Source organism: Giraffa tippelskirchi, chromosome Y (genome assembly GCF_054371585.1).
Source record: "Giraffa tippelskirchi isolate mGirTip1 chromosome Y, T2T-mGirTip1v1.2.pri, whole genome shotgun sequence".
Classification (NCBI taxonomy): Eukaryota; Metazoa; Chordata; class Mammalia; order Artiodactyla; family Giraffidae; genus Giraffa; species Giraffa tippelskirchi.
The window spans coordinates 22,528,142-22,551,944 of NC_137290.1; the positions used below are offsets into that span (position 1 = coordinate 22,528,142).

The 23,803-nt window shown below is 43.7% G+C and overlaps 1 pseudogene; it reads left to right on the plus strand.

The window, feature by feature from the left end:
• Positions 1–21,969, plus strand: part of LOC145537737 (MYND-type zinc finger-containing chromatin reader ZMYND8-like) — a 41,007-nt pseudogene extending 19,038 nt beyond the window's left edge.
• The last annotated feature ends 1,834 nt before the right edge of the window (positions 21,970–23,803 follow it).

Here is a 23,803-nt window from a genome sequence, read left to right on the forward strand (position 1 = left end):
GAAATAGAATTCCAATTTCCTGTTGGTTCCCATATCTTAATTGCATACTTCATGTCAGTAAAATTTCATTGAGATTTTTACATAGGAAATGGATACAACTTCAGAGGTCAGACAGGAAAGCATATGCTCAACTTTTCATATCTGAACTATCTGGAATTCCCCATTCATGTAGGAAAAAGTGTGCACAGATATCCACATGTGAAACAGACAAGATTCCATATATGATGAAAAAATTATACAAGTAGATTTTCAAACATGAAGTACATATATCCTATTTCACGTAGAAAAATCTGCACCCATGTTCTCACATGTGAGATAAAGAAAATTACATATTTCATACAGAAAAATCATCTTTCAGATTTTCCTTGGCACGAAGCAGGGAATGCAAAGCAGTGCTCTGGAACAACCCAGAAAAATAGCATAGGAGGGGATGTGGGAGAGGCTCCAGGATGGGTGGGACCCCGATATACTTACGGCTTCTTAATGTCGATGCATGGCAGAAACCATCACGATATTGTATAGTAATTAACCTCCAGTTAACATTTACCAAAATGTTACAGTATGAGAAAAGTGAAAGAACAAGGGGACTCGACTCTGCTCTGTGGTGACCTAAATGGGAAGGAAATCCAAAAACGAGGGGATATGTGTACACCTAAAATGGATTCACTTGGACATACGTACTCAGAAACTAAAGCATCATTGTAATGCAACTATACCCCAATGATAATTGTTTCAATCACCTTACACATCAAGTATAATTCCAGCAGTGAATAAATAAATGGTAGCCTCGTTTGCAATATATATCCATTGAGACATTATTCTAAGTTAAATATTTCAGTTAGAGGAAGAAGAAATCTTTTACATCACATGACATTGTGAAGTTGAAATCCCTTCATTATAGAAACAGAGTAGAATGTGGTTCTTGGGCTACTGGAAATGGTCCGTGATGGTCCAAGTTACCAACTTTTAGTCCCAGGTTGAATAAGCTCATCAAGGAAGATACTGTAATAGAGGCAGGGTGGAAAACGGTGCTGCAGACCTCAGCCCAAGACCTTCAGTGGCGTTACAAACCCCAATACCACCAACAGAAAGCCTCTGAGCAGAGTGTAGTGAGATATATTACAGCCTTCCCATAGAGCCCTCTAGGCCCTTGGGCCTTGGGATGGGGAATGAACTGTGGAGCTTGGGAACAGGCTGTGTCTTGCAGAGTCCCAGAGCCCTTGCTGAAGCCACTGACTGGTCTGGACCAGGTTTGAAAGCAATGGCCAACGTGTTCCATCCCCACCTCCATGACCGAATGGTTGTGGCAATGTGCATGGGTCACAGTCTACAGGACCCAGCTCTCCAACTGGGTAGACTGAGGAGGCTGAGGGTCAGCTACATGCTGGGTACCTGGCTCCCTCATTGAAGGTGGCTGGGCAGTGTATGGGGGCCTTGGTAAGAGGAGGGCACAGAGAACTGAGAATTACCTCTTCCACCTAGGACTGAGCACTGCTGGAAGTAACAAGAGTGGGTGCTAGATGAATGCTCCATGACTAGAAAAACCAGCCTGCACAGGGACCCCTCCCCCCCAACCAGGACCATGGAGGGTGAACGTCAAGCTTGGGACCTATCTTTTCAGGAAATAGGGAATAGGGAATAATATTTGCTTCCCTCAAGGATTACAGGAACACAGTTAGCTGACCACCACCTTACTTCAAGAACATAAGATCTGACAGCAAGAAATTTGCAAGAGCTAATCACACCTATCCCTCACCTTTCCTATACATAGCCTTTGCTGAACGCTTTGAGGGAGGTTTTTGTTTTTGTTTTTTCTCTTTTCCATTGCCTTAGGCTTTTATTCATTTTTAATAGAAGCATTTAAAATTGTGAACACTTCTAGACATGCATCTCATGAATTCTGATACGCTGTGTTTTTATTATCACTTAGTTAAAATATTTTCTAATCTTTCTTTTTATTTTTTACCTCTTTTTTAAAATTTATAGCAATTGGAGGCTAATTACTTTACAATAGTGTAGTGGCTTTTGCCATACATTCACATGATGCAGCCCTGGGTGTACATGCGTTCCCCATCCCGACCCTCCCATCTCCCTCCCTATCCCATCCCTCAGAGTCATTCATCCCAGTGCACCAGCCCTGAGCACCTTGTCTCACGCATCAAACCTGGACTGGTGATCTATTTCACATACTATACATGTTTCAATGCTATTCTCGCAAATCATCCCACCCTCGCCTTTTCCGGCCGAGTCCAGCAGTCTCTTCTTTACATCTGTGTCTCTTTTGCTGTCTCACATATAGGGTCATCATTACCATCTTTCTAAGTTCCATATATATATGCGTTAATTTACTCTATTGGTGTTTTATCTTTCTGGCTTACTTCGGTCTGTATAATAGGCTCCAGTTTCATCCACCTCATTAGAACTGATTCCAATGCATTCTTTTTAATGGCTGAGTAAAATTCCATTGTGCGTATGGGTCAGAGCCTTCATCTCCATTCATCTGCCGATGGACATCTAGGTTGCTTCCATGTGCTAGTTATTGTAAACACGGCTGCGATGAACATTGGGGTACACGAGTCGCTTTCGGTTCTGGTTTCCTCGGTGTGTAAGTCCAGCAATGGGATTGCTGGGTCGTGTGGCCATTCTATTTACAGTTTTTAAAGGAATCTTCAGATTTCTTTGTCACTGGGTGCTCTGGACCTTTGGGTGAGAAAGGAGCTGTCGTTGGATGTCACCTAGGCTGTCTAACCAAAGCACTCCTTGCTGGATTGCCCATTTGGTTAGGACATTGAGTGACGTGGATGAACTATGCAGTCCATATCTTTCTTGGGTTCTTCCAGGCAGCTAGTCTAGCTCCTCGATTTGTTATTGTCAATAAGGAGTTACGGAGGACTTCCTATCCCCCCGGCACTGTGCAAAGATTGTCCTGGAAGGTTGATAATGTTATCAAACCCATTGTCCAGGGGAAGAAACTGAGGCTCAGAGAGGTAGTCCACCCGTTCAGGGTCACACAACTAATAGAAGCAGAGGAGCAGGATCTGAATTCACCTCCTTTGGGCTCCAGTATCCAAGCAAATGTGGTCATGCTTGTCATTCTTGGGTCCGAACATTAGTTACCAACTGCACCAGCCCTGAGATCCAGAAATCAAACCAGATTGGATTTTTTGATTCTTTCCCTTTGAGCCCTGGAGGAGGTGGATATAGTTCACTCCTGATCCTGCTGGGCTGTTTGTGGCTCTTGCCCTTTTACGATTTTCTCTTCCGTGATCCCACTCATGGTAACCATTGCTCTAGAATGAAGACAATACAGAGTTGATGGGGATTTCCTCTTTTCAAGCTTGTAGGGTAACGGATTATTTACCTACAGATGGATGACGCTCACTATTGGGAGTAGGAAATACAAACAGGTTAAATGAAATTATTGTTAGAAATAGACTTTTGCCAATTTTTGCTTGTATATGTAGCAAACTCCTGTTGTTTTATCGTTTTTCCTTTTCCTTGAGACATGGAAATGGGTGCCTTTCCTCTGGACTCAGTTACAAGTAGAAAAAAAGTAGAAGCACAATGATGGTTGACTCTGCTCCAGGGCAGGGAGCAAGATGGGGGCTGGGCAGCTGGGTGACCTGGAGACAGTGCTCCCCCAACCGAAATGGGACAGTAGTTCTCAGCCCCAGCCAGGCTTGAAGCCCTGTGACCGAGAATGGCCAGGTCTTCTGCTCTTTCAGGCAAGCCTAAAATCTTAATTTCTGTGTGAAACTTCCGGGTTTCTGAATTGGCTGCACATTCTAAGTTAAAAGCGACAAATAACGAAAGATTGGAAAGCATTGGGTCAAATCATTGCTTCCTAAATAACACGTCTGCTTGTCCCACGTGGCTCTTGCACTGTGAGTTTGCAATCCCTGCTTTAAAGCTTGGCTTATTTCTTTGAGTCATGGACAGAAAGAGTAAAAGACTTAACGCTTTGGGAATATGTGGGAAGAGCCCAAGTGTTGACTCAAGAATCCATGTCTCTAGCCTCGCCTCTCTGTCTTGGTTTTCTTTGTGTCCCAGGACAAGGGATTTCTCAGGCCCTCTTTTATTTCTAATCTGTAAAATAGAAGCACAAGCTGGAATCAAGATGGCTGTGAGAAATATCAATAACCTCAGACAGGCAGATGACCCCACCCTTATGCCAGAAAGTGAAGAAGAACTAAAAAGCCTCTTGATGAAAGTGAAAGAGGAGAGTGAAAATGTTGGCTTAAAGTTCAACATTCAGAAAATTAAGATCATGACATCCAGTCACATCACTTCATGGCAAATAAATGAGGAAACAGTGGCTGACTTTATATTTCTGGGCTCCAAAATCACTGCAGATGCTGATTGCAGCCATGTCATTAAAAGACACTTACTCCTTGGAAGGAAAGTTATGATGAAGCTAGACAGCATATTAAAAACAGAGACATTACTTTGTCAACAAGGGTCTGTCTAGTCAAGGTTATGGCTTTTGCAGTTGTCATGTGTGAATGCTAGAGTTGAACTATAAAGAAAGCTGAGAGCTGAAGAATTGATGCTTTTGAACTGTGGTGTTGGAGAAGACTCTTGAGAGTCCCTTGGGCTGCAAGGAGATCCAAACAGTCCATGCTAAAGGAGATCAGTCCTGAGTGTTCGTTGGAAGGACTGATGTTGTAGCTGAAACTCCAATATTTTGGCCACCTGATGCGAAGAGCTGACTCATTAGAAAAGACCCTGATGCTGGGAAAGATTGAGGGCAGGAGGAGAAGGGGACAACAGAGAATGAGATGGTTTGATGGCATCACCGACTCAATGGACATGAGTTTAGGTGCCGTCCGGGGGATGGTGGTGGACAGGGAGGCCTTGAGTGCTGCTGTTAATGTGGTTGCAAAGAGTCAGACGAGACTGAGCGACTGAACTCAACTGAACTGAAAATTGATCAGTTTTAACAAATCCTGTGTAGTGTTCCCTTCCATCCCTCCCATTCTATGCTTCCCAGTACTTACCTATGCTGCCAAGATTGAGCTCTGTATAAATTAGAAATGCACGTGGTTTGGTCCGATGTCATTTTTGAATGTCAGTAACTGAAACACTCTCCAGGCAAGTTCCATTTGTCACTTGTATTCACCTGCAACTTAAGTCTACTGCTAACACCACCAGGCCAGTGTGAGGCAATGTGATTTTTTTTTTTTTAATTTCAGCATTGAGCATGTTAAATATTTGTGGTTTTCTGGTCCTGTTCCTTTTTCTGTGAGCATGCTACATCCTGTTTTCTTTCTTTCTTTTTTTTAATGTAGGCATAAATGAAATCTCAGAAGATGTTTATATGACTGTCAAGCCCAGCGATTCCAGGAATACAGAGAAGTCAGATAGTAGCGAAAGTGACCCTATCAGTGATGAGGAGCAGAGGTCCAAGAATGAGCCAGAAGTTGCTGAAGACACAGAGTTGTCTCAGATGGGAAAAGAGCCATCTGTTTTCAAAAAAAAAAAAAAGAAAAGAAGAAAGTCCAAATTGGCAAACCCAGTAGAGATAGAAGAGGAGCTGAAAGCATGTCACCAGCCAGTGAGAAAGCCAAGATCAGTCAAGGAGAAGATGAGCCCCCAGCTTGAGAAGGACTTTTCAGACAAAGCAAAATTCTTTCCTCATCCCACAAAGGATAAGCTGAAGGGAAAAGGTGAGACTGACTCCCCAAGAGTGCATTTGGGCCTGGATTCTGATTCAGAGAGCGGATTGGTCACAGATTTAAGAGAAGACCTTTCTGCACTGGAGAGTCGAAAACCTAGGAAGGAACCCAAAGAAACATCTCCCAAGCAGGAGGGTAAGTGACTGTATCAGTTTCTGCTTTCTTGATTTGGTTTTAGAATGCCACATTGCCATTTATACTATCACATGTCATGTCACCCTCAGACATCATGAAGTATGCACAACAAAGCTTGGGGTATCTCCAAGTCACCTAGCTAGTTACTGAGCAGGACAAGGACTTGAGCTGGGCCTGCCTACCTTTAACCTTCTTGATACCCAATGTGGTTGATTTTGAGCACAGGAGAAGTCTCTTAGAAAGTAATAGGTGCTTCCAGCAGTCAGGTCATTTTGAACCTAAGCAGTTTCCTTTCCAATATATTCACTTACATGCCTCAAGTGGTTATCAATGCTAAGACGTTGGACAGGGCTGAAATGGAGAAAAGCATTCAGTTCGAAGACCTTGATGAGTTTATTCTCCCTTACCTCCCCTCACACTGCCCAGGCATCTCAAAATACATTTTCTTACTAGAGTATAAGGTTTTCCGGGTGAGCGGCACCAGACTGCTGAGTTCTTCTTCAGGTCTGTAGAAATCCAAGGGGCATTGTATGATGCGCACCAGAGCCTGTTTTCTGCCATATTTGCATTTAGCTGACATGGGCCCAAGGCCTCTCAACCTTGGCGCTATTGACATTTTATGCTGGACAGTTCTTTGTCCTGTTTATTGAAGGATGTTTAGCAGTATCCCTGGTCTTTACCAACTGGCTGTCAGTAGCATCTACCCAGTGGAGGATTTTAAAAGTGTCTTGACAAAGCTAAATCTCACCTAGTTGTGAACTGCTGCCTGAGTCTTAGCAGTTCTCCCTTTACTGCTGTTAGGGACTGAACCAGCAGTGGCTTCTTTCAAACTTGAGACACCCCAGGCATGTTGGTAGACCCTACAGTGGAACATCAGTCCAGTTCAGTTCAGTTGCTCATTCGTGTCTAACTGTTTGTGACCCCATGAATTGCAGCACGCCAGGCCTCTCTGTCCATCACTAACTCCCGGAGTCTACCCAAACCCATGTCCATCAAATCGGTTATGCCATCCATCCATCTCACCCTCTGTCGTCCCCTTCTCCTCCCGCCCCCAATCCTACCCAGCATTAGGGTCTTTTCCAATGAGTCAACACTTCGCATGAGGTGGCCAAAGTATTGGAGTTTCAGCTACAACATCAGACCTTCCAATGAACACCGAGGATTCATCTCTTTTAGGATGGATTGATTGGATCTCCTGTAGTCCAAGGGACTCTCAAGAGTCTTTTCCAACACCATAGTTCAAAAGCATCAATTCTTCGGCGCTCAGCTTTCTTCACCGTCCAACACTCACATCCATACATGACCACTGGAAAAACCATAGCCTTCACTAGACGGACTTTTCTTGGCAAAGTAATGTCTCTGCTTTTAAATATGCTATCTAGGTTGGCCATAACCTTCCTTCCAAGGAGTAAGCATCTTTTAATTTCATGGCTGCAATCACCAGCAGCAGTGATTTTGGAGCCCAAAAAATAAAGTCTGACACTCTTTCCAGTGTTTCCCCATTAATTTCCCATGAAGTGATGGGACCAGATGCCATGATCTTAGTTTTCTGAACGTTGAGCCTTAAGCAAACTTTTTCACTGTCCTCTTTCAAATTCATCAAGAGGCTCTTTAGTTCTTCTTTACTTTCTGCCATAAGGGTGGTGTCATCCACATATCTGAGTTTACTGATATTTCTCCCAGCAATCTTGATTCCAGCTTGTGTTTTTTCCAGCCCAGCGTTTCTCATGATGTACTCTGCAGAGAAGTTAAATAAGCAGGGGGACAATATACAGCCTTGACGTACTCCTTTTCCTATTTGGAACCAGTCTGTTGTTCCATGTCCAGTTCTAACCGTTGCTTCCTGACCTGCATACAGGTTTCTCAAGAGACAGGTCAGATGGTCTAGTATTCCCATCTCTTTCAGAATTTTCCACAGTTTATTGTGATCCACACAGTCAGAGGCTTTGGCATAGTCAATAAAGCAGAAATAGATGTTTTTCTGTAACTCTCTTGCTTTTTCGATGATCCAGCGGATATTGGCAATTTGATCTCTGGTTCCTCTGCCTTTTCTAGAACCAGCTTGAACATCTGGAAGTTCACAGTTCATGTATTGCTGAAGCCTGGTTTGGGAATTTTGAGCATTATATTGCTAGCCTGTGAGATGAGTGCAATTGTGCGGTAGTTTGAGCATTATTTGCCATTGCCTTTCTTTGGGATTGAAACGAAAACTGACCTCCTCCAGTCCTGTGGCCACTGCTGAGTTTTCCAAATTTTCTGGCATATCGAGTGCAGCGCTTTCACAGCATCACCTTTGAGGATTTGAAATAACTCAACTGAAATTCCGTCACCTCCAATAGCTTTGTTCATAGTGATGCTTTCTAAGGCCCACTTGATTTCACATTCCAGGATGTCTGGCTCTAGGTGAGTGATCACACCATCATGATTATCTGGGTCGTGAAGATCTTTTTTGTACAGTTCTTCTGTGTATTCTTGCCACCTCTTCTTAATATCTTCTGCTTCTGTTAGATCCATACCAGTGGAACATAGGAATGATTTAAAAGATATTTGGCCCGTTGGTGAAGCAGTCAGTGAATTTCTCTGCTGGCTTGGAAAGTGGCTGTTGATATGCCCGAGAAAGATAAGAATTAATTAAGAGCCCAGGAGAAACATGGCCTAAGAACAAGTTGGAGATTGTAGCCATAAAACCTCTTGTACTTTGTGAGTTACATACACAGATAGCCAGTTTTAATTATGTAGCTCAGTGGTAAAGAATCTGCTTGCCAATGCAGGAGACGCAAATTTGATCCTTGGATTGGGAAGATCCCCAGAAGGCAATGACAACCTACTCCAGTAGTCTTCCCTGGAGAATTACATGGACAGAGGAGTCTGGTGGTCTATATAGTCCATGGGATCACAAAAGAGCTGGACACGACTTAGTGACAAAACAGACAATGGGCAGCTTCTGATAGGACCCATCTTCTCAGTTGTGTGTGCCCTGGGGTATTCTTAGTCTCACTGCTTAAAGCAGGAGGGGGGATGGGTTTTGAGCTTTTATCCTCTGTGTTTGTATCATTGTGAACTGTTGCTGAACCTCAGTTCCTGGAATTCATTGAAAGAGGATGGAATATCTCTCAGTGATGCAGGGTAGGATGATAGACAGCAGTTGAGTCGGTAAGGAAGGATGGATCACCACCTCATCCCTTAAAATTATGAGGGCATCTGAAACATCCAATTCTGTGTGGACTGCGGTTTGAGGGACCACTTCTGATGCTGCAGAGAGTAACAGGAGTAGCATTTTCTCCATGAAGTTTGTGGAATTGTTGGGTCCCAGATGGCACTGTTCCTATGAGTGATAGATTTAAACTATTCCTTTCTTTCTGAAGTCGACTGTTTGTTTAGTTGTGGATTTTTTCACTGCTTCCAGAAAGGATTTCAGATATACTGATAAAATGGAAATCAAGACACCGAGAAAAATGAACATGAAATAGTGAGAGATGTAGGGAAATTTTACATACAGAAATAACTATGTCAGCCTTCAGAATTAGCAAACTCACTCTTCCCTTTTGGCCCTGAGCTTCCTGCAGTTGAAATAAAAAGGGAAAAAACATATGAGTGCTTTAAAAGAGCTCATGCCCCCCCCAAATACAAGGCACTCCAGGTGATAAAATGAAGCTGAGCTGTTCCTCTCACTGGTGTCGGAAGGAAGTTTCTCTAGGATCCTCTGAACGTGGTGGGAATTTTATGTAGAGGATGATTCTGAAACAATAGGTCAGTTAGAGGAACTTCACAGAAGTTGAAATCCAGAGCCACCTGAGGATGATTTCGGTCTTGAAGAATTGGCTTCCTGTCAGACTCTGCAGTTGAGCATCTTTTCAAAGGTGTGATTTCACTTATGTGTTTATTAAGTGACTGGTGCTTTGAAGAGTGCTTGGTGACCTCCAAGTGATCTTCAGTTAGAAGTGCAGCTTATACAGAGAAACTGAATCCTCAGATCGAAAGATGGCTTTTCTAGCTAGAGATGCCAGAGCAGAGGCTAATGGAGCTCGCTTCAGGACCTTGACTCCACTTACATGTGTCATATCAGTCGTTTCCAGCCTTCTCTGAAAAAGTCCTTTTTTAATGTACAAGACAGTAAGCTAAGTCTGATATAAGTAGGCTAGTTGGGTGGGGTCGCCTTTGGAGTGTTGACTTTTAAGAAAGTCACTTCTTTTTGAGACTGCAGGTGAGTATATACTCCAAAATTTTTAGGACAAATGGAATTTTCCATGGCCTTTCCTCTTCCTCCCCACCATCCCAGTAAACCTTCCATATCCTTTAGAAATTAAAGCGTTTTAGTGACTAAATGAAAACTCCCCCAAAGTGTGTCAAGCCTGGAAAGTTTTGATTGCATACTCCTGCTTTGTTGTTGTTGTTTGTTTGTTTGTTATTTTAATTTGAAAAAGAGCCCGAATGGGACTCTTCCAGAGAAGTTACCACTCTACAAAGCCAGTTGTTTGCTTTTGCAAGATGAGAGAGAGAAAGGGCCTTTTTGTGGTTGCCCTTTGCCCAAGAAGGTATCAGACTAGCTTATCCACAAGGACAGTATATTTCTTAACCACATGGCAGAAAAGAGAGGCACTAACGTTGCTTTTGCAAGTTAGAAGCCTTGCCTGTGGGATCTCTGCCTTTTAAAAGGGGCAAGCTCAAAGCCACTTCTGCCCCTGCAAGGGGAAGTGGTAGAGGCTGTGACCGATATCTGAAAGGTTGTCCTGGGAACGGGTGGGGGCAACCTCACTCTAGGTAGAAATCTTCTCTCAGTCCCACCCTGTGTTCTGGCCCAGGACTTGGGCTGAATTCTTCCCTGGAGGAGCAAGAGGGCCAGTCAGTTGTGTAACCACCAAGACCCCCTCCCCCCTCGGGTGGAAAAGTCAGCCTGTCAGCACTCTTCTCCTTTCACACTCCTTGGTTTTCCTAGAACAACAGTTAACTGAAAATTTCCCCTAGAATAATCAAGAACTCACGTCTTTTCTGGGTGACAGAAATCTAAAAATGACAGGCATGGAGTCATGCAGTGGAAGCATGCTGAGCCCCCCAAAAAAGGTGTTGTCATTAAGGGCTTGCTTGGTGACTCAGATAATAAAGAATCTGCATGCAATCCTGGAGGCCCAGGTATCTTTCCCTGGGTTGGTTAGATACCCTGGGGAAAGAAATAACAACCCACTCCAGTATTCTTGCCTGGGAAATCCCATGGACAGAGGAGCCTGGAGGGCTACAGTCCATGAGGTTGCAAAAGAGTTGGAAACGACGGAGCGAACTCACTTTCAGTCCTTATTAAACCTAGTTTTATGTCCAGGCACATCGTCTGAGACCAAGGATGCTGACTTGCATCCGTGTTTTTATGTGTGAGCCCGAGGGAATCCTCTCTGGGGATGGATGTTCATCTGTCCAATGCCTGGGGCCCCTGCAGTCATAACGGACCCCTTCGCTTACAGATGAACACTCCTGTGGTCACCCCCGGGCCAGCCCTTCTCACTGCCTGACCTCACCCTCCAAAATTCTGCCTATTCCTGGGCATGTCTTGGCTAAAACTGTTCTCTTCCAAATTTTCCCTGCTGTCTGTTGAAATCCTGCCCTCCACTCTCATAGCTCATTTTCTCCCAGTAGATGCACTCCAAAAGGCAGCATTTTTCAAACTCAGCCACTCGTAGTCATTATTTTTGTCATTCCCAAAACCTGCTTGTTCACTTATTGCCCTAGTATATATTTTTTATCTGAAGCAGCAGCTGTTTAAAAAAAATGAACTCAATTTGGAACTTAAACTTAACTAGCACACAGTAGGGAAAACAGTATTTTGTGCTGTGCATAAAAGATGCAAAATGGAGAACTACAGTCAAAACGAAAGCAAGGCTTCTAAAGTCTCCATAAATACCATTGTGCTGGGGATGGTTCTGTCCTTGGTGTGGAGTTCCCTTGAGTGGTAGGTGTCAAGACTGCCAGGACCACACTGAGACTCTTCGGGAAGGAATTAGAAGAGATGAAAGGGAACACTCTTCATTCTGGGTGGTTCATTGGTATTCAGTGCTTTGGCCACTGGGAGGCTGTCTGGTTCCTTGTGGTACAGGCTTTGTAGGTTTCCTGTCCAAGCAAAGGATTCCTGTTAATGACCAGAGGGACTTTGGCTAAGTCTTTCTCAAAGTGCTTACTGAACTCTAACTGTGAAACAAGGTACTTGCAGCGATTCTGTTCAGCCAGTGGGTCATCGACTAACAGGTGGGCAACTCCAGGCCAAGGGGTGGGTCATGTTGGCCTCAGTCCCTCAGAGGCCTTGACAAGTTTCTCAAATGTGAGCAAGCCCACATTTGAGTAACCCAAGGAGTCTGATATTTGAAGTTGCACATGCTGAAGAAGTGGCCTAAGCATATAAAGCAAGAATATGCCCATTCATGGGGAGGCCCTTGGCATGACAGCCTGGGATGGTCACCTAGAACTCACTGACCTGGAGACCCTGCAGGTCAGCCTGAGTCCCGTCTACTTTCTGTTTTGTTTCTTCATGTGTTGGCTTCCGTCGTAGGTGAAGCTCCATCATCCACAACAGTGGGCAGCCAGTATCCCCCCGAAATGCTGGTCCTCACCCACTCATCCTCCCAAACTTCCACGGCTGGGGTCACGCCCACCAACGGCACCGTCTGCACAGTCACGGCCCAGCAACCACCACCACCACCACCACCAGCAGCAGCAGCATGAGAAACCCAGTGAAAAAGCAGAGGCCAGTTTTACCAAAGGAGACTGCCCTGGCCATGCAGCAGGTTGTGTGGAACTCATCAAGTAAGTTTCAAACGTCCTCCCAAAAGAGGCACGTGCAGAAGATGCAGCACCAGCAGAAGCAGCAGCAAAGCTAGCAGCAGCAGCCTCAGTCTTCCAAGAGGACGACATATCAGAACAGACAGGCTGTGAAATGTACCGAGCCTCCCTACTCTGCACTCCATGGCACCAGCTCTTTTTTTGCCACATGGACAGGAGAAAAATAGTCCTTGTTTTATTTGTTTACTTCCCCTTGGTTGCCTGGCCACTGTATCCTAGAGGTCTGACACGTTCCATTTGGCATTATTTTTAAAAATTAATTTGCAGCTTGCTGTTTTACTTTTCTTTTTTCTTTTCTCATTTTACAAACAGTGCATACATGTCTTCTTAGAACGAAGTGAAATGGATGCCTAGACACACAAAAATCTACAGTCTTGATTGAATTCATATTTCATTCTCCACCCTTTCTCAGAGGTATTGTTAACCATAAGATATTTTTCTAATTCACGTATGCATATGTATTTTTCTGTAAGTTGGCTTAAAGCTCAACATTCAGAAAACTAAGATCATGCCATCTGCTGGCATCACTTCTTGGCAAATGGATGGGGAAAGAGTGGAAACAGTGGCTGACTTAAATTTTCTGGGCTCCAAAATCACTGCAGATGCTGTTTGCAGACATGAAATTAAAAGATGCCTACTCCTTTTTGAGTTTATTTTTGTGTATGGTGTTAGGAAGTGTTCTAGTTTCATTCTTTTACAAGTGGTTGACCAGCTTTCCCAGCACCTTGAAAGGAAAGTTATGACCAAGCTTGACAGCATATTAAAAAACAGAGACATCACTTTGTCAACAGAGGTCAGTCTAGTTAAGGCTATGGTTTCTTCAGTGGGCATGTGTGGATGTGAGAATTGGGATAACAAGAGGGCTGAGAACAGAAGAATTTAAGCTTTTGAGCTGTAGTGTTGGAGAAGACACTTAAGAGGCCCTTGGACTGCAGGAGATCCGACCAGCCCATGCTAAAGAGATCAGTCCTGGGCGTACATTGGAAGGACTGATGCTGAAGCTGAAAGTCCAATACTTTGGCCACTGGATGCAAAGAGCTGACTCATTTGCAAAGACCCTGGTGCTGGGAAGGATTGAAGGCAGGAGAAGAAGGGGACGGCAGAGGATGAGATGGTTGGATGGCATCACCGACTCAAAGAACATGGGTTTGGGTGGACTTCGGGAGTTGGTGATGGACAGGGAGGACTGGCGTGCTGCAGTTCACGGAGTCGCAGAGCGCTGGACATGACTGAGGGGCTGAATGGAACTGAAGTGTCTTATGTGTGAACCTTCAAGTTGGGAATTTTGAAAGACGTGAATGTTTGCATGTTTAATCCTGTAAGTTAGTTCACCTCCCTGGCGTACATTGTCACCCGCACACATCCTCTACAAGTCGTTGTGCTTTGTGTGCTTTACTGTACAGAGTGCAGTATTACAGTATCTTTATTTCAAGCCCAGGATGTCCATAAGAAAGCATAAAAGCAGCAGTGATGTACCTGGTATTGTACTATCTAGCTGATTGTGTTAGTTGGTTGCTTAGGCTAACTTTGTTGGACTTCTACAAAGAAATTGGACTTAGGAACATGCTCTAGGAATGGAACCTGTTCATAAGTAGGTCACTCACTGTACTATTTACTTTGAAAATCTGGTCTTTTTGACTTTAAATGGCTTTTACTGGAACATCTCTTAGAAAAGATGGACCACTGGTATTTGTTTTTTATTTGTTTGTTTGTTTTTTTAAGCAGAATTTCTCATGAATTTGAATTAACCAACTGACAACCATCTGGGGGAGGCGAGCAGAGGCCAGGCTTCCCGCTCTTTGACTCAACACATGACATTAACCCTATCGTGATAACTGGAGCTTCCAAGCCCTATTGACAGCAAACGCCCAGATGCACTTTATAAGTTTTTCTGTCTCCATACAGATCCACAGGCTGAGGATTGAGATACAAAGGGGAAACCAGAATTAAAAGAGACGCGTATACCCCAGTGTTCATTGCAGCCCTGTTCATAATAGCCAGGATATGGAAGCAATCTAGATGTCAATGAGTAGACAAATGGATAGGAAAGCTGTGGTACATATACACAATGGAATATTACTCAGCCATTAAAAAGAATACATTTACCTCAAGATTGCTTTGGCTATTCGAGGTTTCTTATATTTCCATACAAGTTGTGAGATGATTTGTTCTAGTTCTGTGAACAATACCATTGGTAGCTTGATAGGGATTGCATTGAATCTATAGATTGCTTTGGGTAGTATACTCATTTTCACTATATTAATTCTTCCAATCCATGACCACGGTATATTTCTCCATCTGTTTGTGTCCTCTTTGATTTCTTTCATCAGTGTTTTATAGTTTTCTATATATATAAGTCTTTTGTTTCTTTAGGTAGATATATTCCTAAGTATTTTATTCTTTTTGTTGCAATGGTGAATGGTATTGTTTCCTTAATTTCTCTTTCTGTTTTCTCATTATTGGAGTATAGGAATGCAAAGGATTTCTGTGTGTTAATTTTATATCCTGCAACTTTACTATATTCATTGATTAACTCTAGTAATTTTCTTGTTCCTGACTTTAGGGGAAATGCTTTCAATTTTTCACCATTGAGGATAATGTTTGCTTAATGGAACTGGAGGAATCAACCTGCCTGACTTCAGGCTCTACTACAAAGCCACAGTCATCAAGACAGTATGGTACTGGCACAAAGATAGAAATATAGATCAATGGAACAAAATAGAAAGCCCAGAGAAAAACCCACGCACATATGGACACCTTATCTTCGATAAAGGAGGCAAGAATATACAATGGAGAAAAGACAATCTCTTTAACAAGTGGTGCTTGGAAAACTGGTCAACCACTTGTAAAAGAATGAAACTAGAACACTTCCTAACACCGTACACAAAAATAAACTCACAATGGATTAAAGATCTAAACGTAAGACCAGAAACTATAAAACTCCTAGAGGAAAACATAGGCAAAACACTCTCCGACATAAATCACAGCAGGATCCTGCATGAACCACCTCCCAGAATATTGGAAATAAAAGCAAAAATAAACAAATTGGACCTAATTAAAATGAAAAGCTTTTGCACAACAAAGGAAACTATAAGCAAGGTGAAAAGACAGCCTTCAGAATGGGAGAAAATAATAGCAAACGAAGCAACAGACAAACAATTAATCTCCAAAATATACAAGCAACTTCTGCAGTTGAATTCCAGAAAAGTAAACGACCCAATCAAAAAATGGGCCAAAGAACTAAACAGACATTTCTCCAAAGAAGACATACAGATGGCTAACAAACACATGAAAAGATGCTCAACATTACTCATTATTAGAGAAATGCAAATCAAAACCACAATGAGGTATCATTTCACACCAGTCAGAATGGCTGCTATCCAAAAGTCTACAAGCAATAAATGCTGGAGAGGGTGTGGAGAAAAGGGAACCCTCTTACACTGTTGGTGGGAAAGCAAACTAGTACAGCCACTATGGAGAACAGTGTGGAGATTCCTTAAAAAACTGGGAATAGAACTGCCATATGACCCAGCAATCCCACTGCTGGGCATATACACCGAGGAAACCAGAATTGAAAGAGACGCATGTACCCCAATGTTCATCGCAGCACTGTTTACAATAGCCAGGACATGGAAGCAACCTAGATGTCCATCAGCAGACAAATGGATAAGGAAGCTGTGGTACATATACACAATGGAATATTACTCAGCCATTAAAAAAAATACATTTGAATCGGTTCTACTGAGATGGATGAAACTGCAGCCCATTATACAGAGTGAAGTAAGCCAGAAAGAAAAACAACAATACAGTATACTAATGCATATATATGGAATTTGAAAGATGGTAATGATAACCCTATATGCGAGACAGAATAAGAGACACAGATGCATAGAACAATTTTATGGACTCTGAGGGAGAAGGTGAGGGTGGGACGTTCTGGGAGAATAGCTTTGAAACATGTATATTATCATATGTGAAACAGAACACCATTCCATGTTCGATGCAGGAGACAAGGGCTCAGGGCCGGGGCAATGGGATGACCCAGAGGGATGGGATGGGGAGGGAGGTGGGTGGGGGTCCAGGAAGGGGAACACATGTAAACCCATGGCTGATTCATGTCAATGTATGGCAAAAACTATTACAATATTGTAAAGTAATTAGCCCCCAACTAAAATAAATAAATTTATAAAACAACAACAACAACAAAAAAAACATTTAAATCAGGTCTAATGAGGTGGATGAAACTGGAGCCTATTATACAGAGTAAAGTAAGCCAGAAATAAAAACACAAATACAGCATACTAATGCATATATACATACATATATATATATATATATATATATATATATATATATGATTCAGAAAGATGGTAATGATAACCTTAAATGCGAGACAGACAGGGAAAGAGACACAAAGGTATAGAACAGTATTTTAGACTCTTTGGGAGAGGGAAAGTGTGGGATGATTTGGGAGAATGGAATTGAAACATGTATATCATCGCATGCAAAATGAATCACCAGTCCATTTTTGATGCATGAGACAGGGTGCTCGGGGCTGGTGCACTGTGATGACCCAGAGGGATGGGATGGGAAGTGAGGTGTGGGGTGGGTTCAGGATGAGGAACACATGTACACCCGTGGCAGATTCATATCTATGTATGTCAAAACCACTACAATATTGGAAAGTTATTAGCCTCCAAATAAAATAAATAAATATATATTTAAAAAAATTAAAAAATATAATAATGGAGAATTTGAATGAGGAGTAAGTATATAACTGCATGGGGAGGGATATCCAGTGGCTGCAGCAAAAGGAGCTCTTGGACATGAAATACAACTTGGGTAAGTGCTGCTGACCTGGCCTCCACTGACAAAGGTTTGGATAGGAACTTCTTGGCATGTCTAGAGTTAGGCCCAAATGTGCACTCAGTCAAAAGTAGTCCAGGCCGCCTTACCAATCTTAGGGAGAACACGGCATCTTAGGGAGTCTAACCTGGAGAAACCAGGTATGAAGCAGGAGCTGGCAGAAACCCGTTTTCCTCTCTTCCAAATACCAACATCAGCAACAAATTCATGACAACAACTGTGGTAGCTTTTCCTGCTTGTGAGCTCTGACCTGTTGTAAAACTGAGAGAAATCTCAGTAGCCTGAGCAGTTTGATCATTGTCCTGTCAGCCCAATGATCAGTCCTGATGCCCTGTCTGGAAGATTAGATCTGCTGCCACTAAACACATCAGAAAAGAAATATATCCAAGTTGTAGCCCCAGCTCTGCTCATCTTAGCTGTGTGCCTCAGTTTCCTCATCTGTGAAATGGGTATTATAGGAGTATACACCTCCTTAAGGTTGGAGTAAGGATTAAAAGAGTTCACATTTATAAAGTGTTTACAACAGTGCCTACAGATCATAGGTACTCTGTATTTGATAGAGAAAAAGCTTATACAAATGATAAATTTCAAAGTGAATTGAGTGGACATTTTTCAGAGGTTTTATGTGAGTACTTCCTACAGAATCACTGCAGGGCCCCATTTTCAGTATCCTCAGGACCTGACGTTCATGATCATGCTTACATTCGTGGTCAGCGTGGTGGATGCCCATTTTACAGATGAAGACATTGGAGCTCAGGGAAGCTGGGTGATTCTCTGCACGGGCTCATATGACCAGGGCATCCCCGACCCAAGGTTTCACACCTGTTAGGATTCACCTTCTGACCTGGTGTGAATGAACCCATGGCTTGGGATGGGCGATGAAGTCAGTATCCTCTCCCCTCCCCTCCTCTGGCAGAGTTGAAAAAGGCAGAGATGTGGCAGAGCCTAGAACAGGAGCAGGACCAGCTCATTGCTGAGGTGAAGAAGCAACTGGAGCTGGAGAAGCAGCAGGCAGTGGCCGAGACCAAGAGGAAGCTGTGTTGTACCAACTGCAAGAAGGAGGATGTTTTCTACTACTGTGGAATACCAGCTACTCTGACTACCCCTGCCAGAAGGCCCACTGGCCCGAGCACATGAAGTCTTGCACCCAGTCAGGTGGGACTAAGAGTGTCCCCTGGACCCGACTGTGGTGGACGGGTCCTTGGCTCTTCCTGGATCACAGGACGCTTGCCACGTTCACTCACCACATATGACTCCTACATACACGAGAGTAGCAGGCAGACACATAGCCAAGTCTCCAGGCACCATTGTCTCCACCCTCCAGTTTACTTGGATGCATTCACTTGTGTGAATGGAGCTTGTAATGACAGCCCAGATGACTTTAGCTTCATGTGGTTTGCTGTGGTTCCCTGCTTGGGGCAATATTTGTCTCTGCCCCAAGCAATGTGGTCATCCCTGGTAGCTAAGGTGGTAAAGAAACTGCCTGCAATGCAGGAGACCTGGATTTGATCCCTGGGTCGAGAACATCCCTTGAAGAACGAAATGGCAACACACTCCAGGATTCTTGCCTGGAGAAGGCCGCAGACAGAGGAGTCTGGCAGGCTACATTTCATGGGGTTGCAAAGCGTCGGAAATGTGAGTGACTAAGCAGACACACACACACACACACACACAAATCAAACACATCTTCTACCCCATTCTGCAATGCACAATGTACAATATACTAGACAGCCCCCACCATGGAGCCCATCTTGGACTCAAGGCTATAACAATCACTAGTGCTTATGTGAAGGACAAAGTGCTGCTTTGGAACTAATCTGCCTTTTAAATCTCTTTCCAAAACACAGCAAGCAGATCCCAGGCCAAGAAACTCTAGCTTGAGACACCACCTAGTAAGACTTGATTAATAATATGTATTAGTAATATTTTATACTTAGTGCTCATTTATGGCCAATACTAGAGTTCTGTGTTTAGAAGAAGTCTCCACTTCAAAGAATATATTTAAACACAAATAACATAAATAATGTGACAAGGAAATGTGTCAGTGGATTGCTAAATTTTTCAAGGGTGGTAGATAAATGACCCAAGTTTGAGAAGCATAGGCAGGGGTTCGTAAGCTTTTTTTAAGAAGGTCTAGAGAATAAACGTTTTAGGATTTGTGGTCCATGTGGTCTGTGAAAACCTTTCAACTATGCTGTAACAGGGTGATAGCAAGTGCATGGGGGTGCACACTCGTCTAAAATAGGAAATTATGAAATTGGAACAGTCGTACTATTTGCTTCACAAACATGCTTATATCTCCAGAATGATTTAATAAAACTGATGGTGACTGCAGCCATGAAATTAAAAGACACTTACTCTTTGGAAGGAAGGTTATGGTCAACCTAGATAGCATATTTAAAAGCAGAGACATTACTTTGCCAACAAAAGTCCGTCTAATCAAGGCTATGGTTTTTGCAGTGGTCATGTATGGATGTGAGAGTTGGACGGTGAAGAAAGCTGAGTGCCACAGAATTGATGCTTTTGAACTGTGGTGTTGGAGAAGACTCTTGAGAGTCCCTTGGACTGCAAGGAGATCCAATCAATCCATCCTAAAAGAGATGAATCCCGGGTGTTCATTGGAAGGTCTGATGTTGTAGCTGAAACTCCAATACTTTGGCCACCTCATGCGAAGGGTTGACTCATTGGAAAAGACTCTAATGCTGGGTAGGATTGGGGGAGGGAGGAGAAGAGGACGACAGAGGATGAGATGGTTGTATGGCATCACCTACTCGATAAACATGGGTTTGGGTGGACTGCGGGAGTTGGTGATGGACAGGGAGGCCTGGCGTGCTGCAATTCATGGGGTCGCAGAGAGTCAGACACGAATGAGCGTCTTTCAGTTCAGTCAATCTGTCATGTCCCGCTCTTTGCGACACCTAGAATGGCACTACCCCAGGCCTCCCTGTCGTTCAGCAACTCCCAGAGTTTACCCAAACTCTGCTGGATGGTGGTGATGCCATCCAGCCACCTCATCTCCTGTTGTCCCCTTCTCCTCCTGCTCCCAGTTATTCCAGCGTTAGGGTCTTTTCTGGTGAGTCAACCATTAGTATCAGGTGGCCAAAGAATTGGAGTTTCAGCTACAACAACAATAATTTCATTGAACACCCAGGGCTGATTTTTAGGATGGACTGGTTGGATCTCCTTGCAGTCCAAGGGACTGTCAAGAGCCTTCTCCAGCACTACAGTTCTAAAGCATCAATTCTTCAGGGCTCAGGTTTCTTCACAGTCCAACTCTCCCATTCATTCATGACTACTGGAAAAACCATAGCCTTGACTAGATGGACTTTGGTTGGCAAAGTAATGTCTCTGCTTTTTAATATGCTATCTAGGTTGGTCCTAAATTTCCTTCCAAGGAATAAGTGCCTTTTAATTTCACGGCTGCAATCACCATCTTCAGTAATTTTGGAGCTCCACAAAAAAAAAGTCTGACACTGTTTCCCCATCCATTTCCTATGAAGTGATGGGACCAGTTGCTGTGATCTTAATTTTCTGAACGTCGATCTTTCAGTCAACCATTTCACTCTTCTCTCTCACTCTTAAAAATGAACATATCTTCAAACACAGTCTGGAATTCCTGTGTCTGGGAAGGCTTCGATCCAGCTATTCAGGGACCACACTGTAACCTGGGTGGAGCTGGTTGGCATGTCTTAACACATGGTGGTTTGCACAGAGCAGGGTTCCCCGCAGTCCTGGGAACTACTATGCTCGGCGTATATATGACTTCTCTCCCCCTCTACACTCAACTACCACCCCTCAGCAGGAAGTAGAGCCCGATGTGAACACGGAAACACTAAATAAGTTATCGCAGGGCACTTCCTCCGAAACTCAGGCAGCCCCCCTGTAAACCAGCGCCTTGAAAGCGAAGGGGACGCCAGCTGAGAAATGCAAGGACAGTGGCTCGGAGAGTATCCATTGCACACACCTAGGGCCAAACAGAATCTCAGAGCAGCCCCCTCCCAATACCATGGTGATTCCTGTGATGTGGGAAGTTGTCTGTCTTCAGGCTGCATGTAGAGGGCAAGTGTTGTCTAGTAGAACCTTCTGTGATGATGGGAATGTTCTACATCCCCTCTGCCCATTGTGAAAACCTGCGACCAGCCTCATATGGCACTTGAACAATGAACTCTTGAACTGGGGCTAGTGTGACCAAAACCTGGATTTCAGGTTAATTTAATGATAATGAATGTAGATACAATAGCCATGGGTGGCTGGTGATTGCCATATTGGACACAGACATCAAATTTCTGATTTTCCCAGGGGGTGCCATATTGATTGCATGCAGATGTTATTTTACAGGACACATTGGTCATTTTTGACATTTGTAGTCATTATGATTTTAATTTGTGTGTATCAGGGAAAAACATCAATTCATCCCAAAGTCAAACCTCTTTGACTTTATTGATATCATTTCCTAGGAAGAGGTTACTGAGGAGTAAAAGTGAATTGATATAATATGATTTAGTATATAGGTAGCCTTGTCTATCCATGGATTTCTCATGTGTACATGCAAACAACCAAAATTCCATCTCTGGTTGAATACATGAATGTGGAACCGTTGGATACAAAGGCACAGTTGTATTCATCCTTCTAGGCCATTTTATATAAGGAACTTGCACGTCCTTGGATTTTAGTATCCTTGGGGGGTCCTGGAACCATTCCACCTTGGGTACTAGGGGATGGCTCTACATCCTTTGGGGATAGGATAGAAATCCAGAGAGTAGAATAGGTCAGAGAGGGGGGAGTTGACAAACAGTGTTCTTGAAGCTGAGGCTCTAGCATTGAGTAAGGGGCCTCCCTAGTTCTGTGTCCAGGGAGATGGAGCAGAAAAGGGCACAGGGCTTAGGCCACACTGACTGGCCTGGCCTTCCCTCCCTGAGCATGCCAGGCAGAGGGTGTTAAGGTGTTGTCGGGGCCATGATGAGCACCCCTATGGATCCCCGGGCTTCCCTGGGGCGGGGTACTGGGGAGGCCCTGTTTAAAACAGTGCCTTGGCTCCATCTGTCTTTTTCTGTGTTTCTAGATCCTTGACCTCTCTGGGTCCAAGGAAATACCCTCTCCTTTCTCTTATGCTCCAAGCTAGACTCTGGTACATGGCCCCCTGATGGTTGTATGTACTCTCATGTTCCGCAGGGGCAGGGGAGCCATCTCCTCCAGGGGAGTCTGAAGGGTTCAGGGAAGTGGTTTGCAAACTGTGGTTCCTTAGGTATCTTTGAGGGAACCCTGTGCTGGTCAGTAGAGGTGAAGGATGGCTTAGCAAGCAGCTTTGAGGCATTTCTCCAAGTTGAGAATTTACCTTATTTGTGTTAGTTTTTTTTTTTTTTTTTTGCTGTGTTTTGATTTGTTTTTTTCAGTTCTGAATCAAAGACAGAGAGAGTTCCTCTTGCTGAACTGAGGTGGGGCAGAAGATACATTTGGTTTGGACAGTTCTTCTGCCCTCAGAAATGACCATAGTAAATTAAACTGTGTGAACTTGTCCCTGAGGTCCCAGCATCCACATTCCGTGGAGGCCTTCAGAGGAGAAAAGCATTTCTACGGAAGTGATCTTTCTGTAGAAATATTTCTTATCGAGGAATAACCTGGCAGGCTGTTTTGGGTAGATTATCTGACACTAACTTTTCTAGTTCTCTTCTGTGGAGTTTGAGCTGTGTTCTTTAGGCTTTCCCCTGCAACCTCTCAAGTAAGTTTTAGGGCATTCTAAAATGGTTCATCCTCAGTGAGAACAGTTCTGCTTCTTTCAGGGTCCTTCAGCTCCAGGGTCTTTCTCTCTCCCAGATTATTGTCTTCAGCTGAAAACCAAATTTTTGTTTGTTAGTTAGTTTCTGCATATTGAGTACTTAGAGCAAGAAATGATGTATCTTGTTAGAGTGGCTGGAGGTTTCCCAGTGGCACTGGAAGCGGGGTTTAGATCCAGGAGACATGATGAGAGAGTGGCATGAGCTGATTTTCGGGGGAATATGAAGATGAATAGGCATGGAAGTATGACTGAACCGCCTGTCAATTCCCTTCTCACTCTCACTCGGGTCTTGTGACTGCATCTGGAGGACACGTTGAGTTTGGAGCTGAGGTGTCTTCCTCATCCCTTCTTCTAGCTTCTCTTTTTAACAATGGCAGAGGAGACTTGAGACTTCAACAGCAGCACAGCACCCACCTCGAGTTTTCTGCTACAGTTGGGTTTTCGTTATGTTGATTTGTAGAGTTGCCGTCTGTGTAGGGCAGATATTCTGATTTCCTGCTTTTGGTGTTGATAGAAGAGTTTTTGTTTG